We start from the raw sequence: 10,086 nt of genomic DNA, 5'->3' as shown, positions 1-10,086 counted from the left end.
TCAGACAGAGACACAGTTGAGATAAAATGAGGGACATTGTACTATCAATTGCTAGGATATTCCTAGTGAATATTCCTTGCATGAGGAAGGAATATTATTCCTTCTAGTACTATGTAGTTGGACCTGAGGTGATAGTAGTTATGATTTGGCCAATTCACACATGTTATGTAATTGGACCCCAATCAAAACTGCGCAAGGAAATAGGGGCTTGGAGGACTTGTGGAGCCTATATATACAGGCCTAGATAGTCCATGAGCTACATCATCAGAGTACAGAGAGAGAAGGATAGATTTTGAGCTGATTCTTTTTGTATGTTGTTGAGGATTTCCACTTGATTGATAATACAGAGATGGGATTTTAGGTTGGTGCATTCCCCAAGTTATATCTTCTATGTTATGGTTTTACTTCTCATTCTTAGTTATATCTATTCATGCTTAATGTTCCTCATGTTCAATTAAGCTTCCGCAAAGTTTATGGTAGATGTAGATCTAATATTATGCTTTAGTACATTGCATATATCAGTTTGATCTGCAGGTGAAATTTCTACATATTATCAGTGAGCTAGCTGATTTGTAGAGAAAATTCTACACACTCATCCACTCACTACAACAAATTTTTTTAATTATCAACAAAGTTGCCTATCTTTCCCCTGCTCAAAATATCATCATCATCGCTTATTCACTTAAATCATTAAATATAATGAGTCTTTTGAGGTGGACCTCCCTTATTTTACCTACCCTCAAGCAACAACTTAAAACTACCTTTTTTTATCTTCATAACTATTCTAAAATCCATATCCTATCAATCTTTTTTATTGATAATTGATCCGGCGAGAGAGACCTCTCCAAGGTTAGGGGGCTGGATCTTAACCTACAAGTGGTTTGTGGTTACCTCTAGGATCCCTTTCCTCATCCTAAATGGATTTAAGAGTGTTAACAGGTACTAACATAAAAATAAGAAAAAACTATTAGCCTTCATAAGCCTATACAAACAAAGACAAGAAACATGTAAAAACATTCCAAACATTTAGAGAATTAAGAAGAGGTAGTGATCTAAAATTACTAATTGATTTGCAAAATAGTTTTATGTGTGAATTGACTTTGCTTAGATTATAAAAGCTTAATGAACAATTGAAAGGTTAAATTAAACAAATGAAGAATAGTAAATAACAAAGACAAGGAAAGCAAGTTTGATAACAAAGTTCACCCATTCCAAGCTACATCTCTGGGTCTACCCCAAATGACAAATTTATCCAATATGAGATGAAAAAATGCTTGTTAAATCCACTTGGTCTCCATCCTGCAAAAACACTTGTCTTCGAATCTTGTAGAAAGGTTATGGTAATCCTATAAAATCGTATCCAACCCTCAAGCTTCTAAGAACTAGTCTAAAAATCCATATTATTCAATTTTCATAGAGAGAAATACACCATAAATACACTTAGTCTTGAGCAACCTTTCTAAAACAAGCCCACTAGTGTACTGGTAAGAAACCCTAGTTATAAAGAATAGGCTGTGATATTGAACCCACAAACCATTAGTGATTCTTTAGTCTTATGGACATATTCCAATTTAATTATAATGTTACTAGTCTTGCCAAACAAAGCAATTTATTGGTGTGCTGATTAACTCATTGTATTACCAGCATAGAGGCTACAGGGTCAAATCCACAATCGATCCCTTTTAGGCAGTGAATATTATTGAAAGCTTAAATATATATTATCAGCCCATCGTATCATGTGAATTCATTGTTGCGCTGGTATTTCATTAGCTCTTGACATGGAGGTTGCAGAGTTGACTCTCACCGGTGCCAATTTTAACACCTAATAACTACAAATGTAGGTTTCATTGGTTCCTTTCCAATGGATAGTCATTGATCCAATGGTAAATGGTTTTTTTTTTATGGAGATGATGTGGGTTAAAAAATTGTCGATGGATATTTTGCTAACCAAATGATCCAACCTTCATAGCTAATTTGCGGCTTCCATGTGGCATCTCTTGATTAGGCCAAGTTGTAGTTACATAGTTTGACCACCAATTCATCTGCCACATCAACAACCTTTCCACATTAGTATATTTATAGTCCAATTAATGTGCCATGTCAACATCCACATGACCACCTATCACCAACCATATAACTAAATAGTTTTAATGCCCCACACGACATTTACATGCTTTTAAAAGCCCTCTAGGTAAATGTGAAACAGAGTGCCAATATGAGATGACTCGACCTCATAATTCAAATTAAGAAAGTGGGGCCTACAACTAAGAATTACTGACCACAAACTGATATCCTATAGGGACTTGTTGAAGCCTCGAAAATCATTTCTTCAACATGGGGGAAAACCACCCAGTTCGGACCTTGGTTGGTAGCTCCTTTTCCATTTGGAGTAGTGGCTCCAACTGTGGATGATGGGGCCAGTTTCCCAATCTATTTAATGATTGTGCTAATTGGGTGATATGTGATGTTTTGGAGTAATATCTAAGCTAGAAGTAATCTAATCTAAACTAATATTCACATGCATTTTATCCTAATTTAAACACACTCTAATTATAACTAAGCCTGAGATTAAATTGATGTATGCGATCTACAATAATGTCTGAAATCAATTGATAATAAAGATCATTCAATTGCGATGAGAAATGAATTTGTTTTAGCAATAATCATTTCATATAAAAAGTTATCCGAAACGATTGTGAAAGATATATCGCATAAGGAATTATTCATGTATTCAGCATAAAATATAGATCATCATCATACAGAAGTGCAATAATGGCAATCAAGATTCAGACTTTCATACATAAATAACTTGAAAAGAGATCATTGCTTGCTACATAAGTAAAAAGGATTACGAGATAAAAGTACCATTTATAATACGTACTACTCATGTGCATCAACAATATTGATCTACTTTCAGTCCATTCAACACCATCTAAGAGTACAAAAGTGCAATTTCAGTAGAAGATGTTAAATCGGATAAAAATAAATCTTGTTCCATTAATTTCACTAGAACTTCCTCAAAGGGACAGAAGTGCATGTTTTGAAGATTGTTTCTGATAAAATTTCTAGACCTCTCTCTAAATGCAAGAGAGGGGTTTAAATACTTAAACTATAAAACTAAAAATAGATTATTACAAAAATAGTTGAGGAGGTTTAAATGACCTGCCTCAAATTATGCAAAAAAATAAAATCGAAATAGAAATGAACATGGTGACTAGCTATCCTACATTTGATCCTTCAAGTCGCAAATTTCCATCATGGACTTGAGTTGTGTTGGTTGGCCGACTTCAGCTTTCAATTGTTCAGTGAATACAACATCGATCAGTGTTGGTGCCATTTTCTCCATAGAATTGGTTAGCCATCGTAGGGTCATCCATTGGCTATTAGGTTTTACCAAATTTCGTCAATATGCTTCCTAGTTTAACCTGGTCATTTTCCTTATCACTTCTACTTTTTCTTTTGTTTCCTATTTCCATTGTAGTTCACACTATTTCGCATTAGGAAGAAAACCTAGAATGGATTCTTCCACAAGGTTGGCGCTATGTAAATTTTCATTGACATTTTCTATGACACTGTTTGTTGCTGTTGCCACGTCTGACGTTTCCTTTTCTGCCTCTTTAAGCCAAGAGTTCGAGTTCTCCAATAATATTTCTTTGTGACTCTTCTAGTTTAGGAAAGTCAGCTTTTCTCCCATCTTCTGTATTCTGCCAGGTGATGAAATCGGAGACCTTTTTAAAGATCTCATCATATTCAAATCTCATCTCCACAACTTGACCTGTCAATTTATTGCTTGTTTTGCAATAAGAGTTTCATTGCGAAATCTTCTGGAACAATAATTCTTTTTGGTGCATAAGCTGGGAGTTAAGACCGAGCGCTTCAGTAATAAACTGATCAATTTTGGGATCATCTTTGTGTAGATCAATTATTTCCTGTATTTTTGCTTCCTTCTCTACTAAGCTGGTTCGATGTTTATTTGCATCTGCTCGAATTCCCATTGTAGCTTAGCTAGTTGTATCTCTACCTGCTGGTCAGATTTTGCTTGTAGTAATTGTTGTTCAAGCAACATAATTTATCTTATTTTTCTTTAAGCAACATTTTCACCTCTGTTTCTTTGTCCATGGTCATTGTAGCATATGCACCTACAAACTGTGAGAGTCTAGTAAGATTGGCAGATGGGTCGACGGGTGAGTCTTTCCAGAGAACATCCATCGGTTCATTTTCAAGGGTAATAGCAGTTGTAGAGTCCAACTTCCTTTTCTTCCTTTTCCTTTTAACAATGGCCTTATGTTGTGGGCTATAAAAAACATCTAGAGGGGGAATCTCCTCTATTCTCAAAACAATTTCAGAGGTGGGGGTAATAGGGATGTGTTATACCTCTTGAGTATTTACAGTCTCCTCTGCTGTAATTTCCTGAGTTGTTTTCTATTGTGGAGTTTGTGACTATGCCGTTTGTTCCTCTGTGTTGACCCTTTTATTAAAATTGTCCCATTCTTCCTCTAAATCAATTACCAGGAGTTTTATTGGTTGTGTGGAGGCGGCATGGATTTCAGCCTACTTACTAGCTGAAGTTTCTTCAGCTATCTTCTGTGTAGATTGGGTTGTATCCTTTACCGACTCTTTGCTTCTACTTTCCCCATTTTGTGATGACTTCTCTGATTCCCTGGTAGATTTCTCTTGGGATTCTACTTCAGAATTGGTTTTAGAATTTTCTTTGGATTCACCTTCTATACTTACACTGGGAGTAGGCTCCCTTATTGGTTCAATCAATAATTGGTTCAATCAATAATTGGTCCAATGGGACCTTTGGTAATCTCCTTTCTCTGTAGCTGTAAAAGTTTTCAAGATCTTCACGGTCAAAAAGTAATTGTTCCATATGCTTCACCTCTATGAAGGTGTTTTTCTGCAAAAAGATGTCATCAAAGGCATCTTCCTCATTACTGAATACTTTTATTTTCACCAAAGTGGTGAAATCTTTGACAGTGCCGAACGGGTCATATTACCTTCCAGGGAATTTAGGTAATTGCAGAGATAACATATTCTCTGCTTCTTTAAATGCATGCCCTAGGTCATGTAATGCAAATGCTCCACAGTGTAAAGGGAATGTAGGTCAGATGGCCTTTTTTGATTCCTTTATTGTCTTTCTCATCCCTCCCTCACTAGCTATTTGATAGGCTATCTCTCTAGCCATCAATTTGTCTGGAACATGGTATGGGAGGACATGGGGGGAGGTGATTCTACCAAATACCCTGATATACATAAATGTCTCCTCCCCAAACCATTTGGCCACTAAGAGGATATATACTTCAGCTTCTTGGGAAAATATAGGGGCATCTCGGTTATAAAGTCGCTTGTGAATAGGGAGCATAACTCCATGACAAATCTTGAAAAAATGTGGTTGAAAGTTGGATTCCCACATGTCCTTATGGTATATGTGAATGGAAAGTGGATTTTTTACAGTCCACTTCCATCCCATGATAGGGAATTTTGAACCAAAACAAATTGCATCCATTACATAGGCGCTCACAAAAAATGTAGGGTAAACCCTCAAAGAAAAAATTATTTTCCTTCTATACTCGATTATTGTTCTTGCTAAATTGTTAGACAAAATTTGTGCCCAATTCATTATAGTTGCGTTAACGGCTGCATCTATTAATGACAACCACTCTAGGGAGAATTTAGTACTATCAGGTTTGCCAAATAGTCTACATAGCATGGCTGCTGCAAAACTATGAGGGGGACAAACAAACGAAGTAGTGTACATATCGTTTTTGTCTTTCTTGATTTTTTCCTCATTATTTGACCAGGCCTAGGTGCAGTCTGCTGGATCCTCGTTCTCCTTTGCAAACTTCTCAATGAACTGCCTATTGTAGATGACTTGTGGCTCTGGTAGGTGTACATAAGCCGTAGGTTGTCTAGGGTGAAAGATCCCATAACCTCTTGGCTTCTTGTCTTGAATTCTCTGTCTGAGATGTGAACTTCATTAGTAACCCACTTAACCATGTCGGTATAAGGGATTATCTTCGGGCACGTAGCTATGTGGTGAAAAAACAAGCATGTTGTCTCTAACATGGAAGTGTCTGAGGATTCATGTCCGTCAACTATAATCTTCGTTTCTAGAATCCTTCGTTTCTCTTCCTCCGGTATATTACACATGGCCTTCCATGTAGAGGTTCCTCCTTCTCTGTTGCATGTAGTATCTGTAAACAGAGGAGTCATTTCTGACTTCTTAGAGATGACTTTCTTGCCTTTCTTCACCAATTCTTTCAATGATTTGCTCTGTGGATTTTCCCTGAAGTGAAGAACAATAGCTATTAGATACACAAAGATGATAATGAATGTAAAATGAAATAATGCAGATAACTTGTAAAGGTGATAAAAGGAGTTTTATTTGAATGCACATAAGAAGATATCATATCATGCTAAATGGCTTACTAAATGCCCAATAATGCTTCATTATCCCTTAGCTTTAATTCTCATAAATTTCTGCATCGTAAAATGGGAAGAAAGCTTCTAGGGTGGCAAGCCTTTGAACTACGATGATGGCGATTGTGCGATTTGTGAAGCAATATCGTAGATCGCAATATCACATTATTCCTTTTCGCCTTTCTTACCTTCTGTTGTGTTTCTACGAGATGCAAGATGCTCATTTATCATTTCAAAATGTAGGTACTTGCCAGGTTTTTCTATGTAAAAGACCCTTTTTAATCAGTGGCGAACCTAAAACATTTTCTTATGATACATTTAAGGAGTGGGTCTAGGTCTTGATCGTGTTTCGCAATATCGGTTGGGTGGTAAGTTTTTGATGTTCGTTTGAATGTCTGAAATGCGATGCGATAAAGGTTATAATGCCATCGCAATTTCGCATCTCGCATGTTTCGGAATAACCATTTTAAAGCAGGTCCTTCATACATGGCGATATGCGATGCGAGACTCAGCTTTTGAAGAAAGAGCTTAAGGACTTAGTTTATGTCAGAATTATGATAGTTTTGAGCATAGAGTCCTTTTCTAATCATTTTAATTGATTTGGAGGGTTAGGAAGATCTTTTGATGATGCTTAATCATGTTGTATGTGGGAAGGTAAGCATTTAGTAGTTCTCTAGAAAAAGGGGGGGTTTGATTGATATCTTGCTTTATTCAAAAAATAAAGGAAATGCCAAAATGCTAAGTTTTATTTTTTGGATGGATTTTTTAAAGGGTTCCCATTTATTAACGTAATATTAATTACTATCATTAATAAATGGGGGGTTGTTGAATAACACAACAGGACTACAGATCACCAAGGAGCTAAAGAAACACCCCGGGTGGTCAATCCATGAGGTGGAACCTTTTTTCAGTCACTTAGACTCCTAACCACACCTTTGACATTTCCTGCATGTGGTTGAATGCCTCCAAATCCACTCACAAGCATTGCTTCGTGTGGTTGTGACCTAAATTGCTCAATTTAGTGCCTGCATTCCCAAGATCTAAGCCACAATTCCAGGTCATCCTCCAGACCCCTAACCTGAACTACCTGAGACTTATCAAAATGATAGATGGCATGAGGATGATGCTAAACATACAAAACCTAAACAAGAACTTGACCTAACCATGCCTAACGATGACATTCATTTCGTTAAACATATAATGAACATATGCGTTAGAAGTCATAAATTCATTTCTGATCATAGGAGTCTAAGACTTATTTGAGAATAACCAAGAAGGTCTAATGCCCTCTCATAATAGCTGCAATAACACTTGTTAGACCATGCATTCATTAACCATCATATACTAAATAAATCTTGAACAAGTCATAGCTATAGCACATTACAAAACCATGCTCATAAATAGTATATAACCATATTATTAACCATGACATAACAACCATCAAATTATCATAATAACAAGTACAAGTGATCATAAATTACAATAGGAAAATATCTCTTATAAACATATGAAAAAGCCAACCAAGTAAGAGACTTCCACATACCACCCGACGATATATTGGGATGAACCAAATATTTTGTTCATCTAATCATCCTTGTGCCATATTCCAAGCATGAATTTGGGATCTCAAGACATAAAAAACTAGGGATTCCCAGAGATTAGACCACCTCCACCCTTATGCTATTGCGACCTCACCAAAATCAGTCAAGAGATCACGAAACCTAAACAAGCTTAGATGCCTTAGAGTTTCTTCACCATTACCTTGAGAAATTATCCTATCTCCACCCACCTGTCGAGGGCTTCTTAGAGATTAAACCACCTCCACCCCCAACCCTTGGGAATTTTTCTAAGACCACCTTGCTTGGTTCCAAAACCACAAATTCTAGAATGCAGAAAATAAAAAATGCAAGAGCATAACACATAAAACACATATACACAGAGATTTTCCCCTGGATCCCAAAACAGGGACTACTAGCTTGATTTTTCATTATGTTCCTTTCAATGTTACAATACATATTTATACATGTCGTAGCATCCAATACCATGGACCGAAAGCCATCGCGTCCAAAACCATGGACCGAAAACCATCGCGTCCAAAACTATGTACAAAAAACATGCCCAAAACCATAGGTAGGTTTGCCCAACCTAACATAGGGTCCAAAACAAAAAAAATTTGGAGCGCTGCCCCAGACCCCATAGAGTGGGGTTACCTATACCCCTCAAATCCCCTATGACTCCCCTTTCTATGCAATCAGCACAATGAAAGTGGGGCTCCGCCCCCCCTCTGACACCTTCGTTAACTACGTGGGCTAGTCGTGGAAAGAATATAACACAACCCAACATTCTCCCACTTGTTGTTTTCTTTCCATAGGGGGCCACAAGATAGCTTAGTCATTTATCCAACCCTGCAATGCCCATTGTTTCTCTACACCAAGAGAACTTCTTAGAGCTCACAGATTTTGTCAATGCATCTGTAGTATTCTTCAAAGTGTCCACCTTTACCAGAAACACCTTTTTGTCTTCTATCATATCCCTCACAAAGTGATACTGAACATCAATGTGCTTTGTCTTTGAATGATATGCAGGGTTCTTTACCAAAAAAATTGCACTTTTGCTATCACAATCTATCCCTATAGCTCCCTATACTAACCCCATACTTGAACACAATCTCTGCAACCAAACTACTTCCTTCCTTGCATGAGTGACTTCCATGTATTCTGCCTCTATAGTTGATAGTGCCACTACAGATTGTTTCTTACTCATCCAACTGACTGCACCTCCAAATAGGTTAAACACATACCCACTTGTGGATCTTCTCTAATCCAGATCTCCAGCCCATTCTGCATCAACAAATCCACGAATATCAAACACTCTATCCAATCCTGGTCTTACTTGGTAGCACAAACCATAATCACTAGTGCCACGCAAATACCTAAAAACCTGCTTCACTATTGTTCAGTGATCCTTCCCTGGTTTTGACATAAAGCTACTCAATACTCCCACTACATGTGCAATGTCTGGTCTAGTACAAACCATCGCATACATCAGGCTACTGACTAAACTTGCATATGGAACACGGGGCATGTCCTCTTCCTCTTCTTGTGTCTTGGGACATTGTTCAGCAGATAACTTTACACCTACAGGAATAGGAACCTTCACTGGTTTACTATCCTGCATATTAAACCTCTGCAATATTGTCTCGACATACTTCCTCTGGTTTAACCAGATCTTCCTCCTTGTCCAATCTCTTTTAATTTCCATGCCCAAAATATAGTTTGCAGCACCAATATCTTTCATGTTGAATTTGAAGGACAAATGGGTCTTCATATCCTGGATAATTTATTTTTCATTTCCAACCAGTAACATATCATCCACATACAAGACCAGATAAATAACATGATCATCATTTAATTTAAAATACAGACAGTGATCTTCTTTTCTTCTGGTGAAACCAATTCCCTGTATAAATGTATCAAATTTCTGATACCACATCCTTGGTGACTATTTTAACCCATACAAAGACTTCTTTAACTTGCATACTAGTTCATTCTTACCCTTCACTGCAAAGCCTTAGGTTGCTTCATGCAGATCTCCTCTTCCAGATCCAAATGAAGAAATATTGTCTTCACATCCATCTGTTCTACCTCAAAATCAAAAGCAACA

The sequence above is a fragment of the Pinus tabuliformis genome, chromosome 4_2, assembly GCF_031772625.1.
Source record: "Pinus tabuliformis cultivar Carrire ecotype Pingquan chromosome 4_2, CPIR1, whole genome shotgun sequence".
Taxonomy (NCBI): Eukaryota; Viridiplantae; Streptophyta; class Pinopsida; order Pinales; family Pinaceae; genus Pinus; species Pinus tabuliformis.
This window is presented reverse-complemented; position numbering follows the sequence as displayed.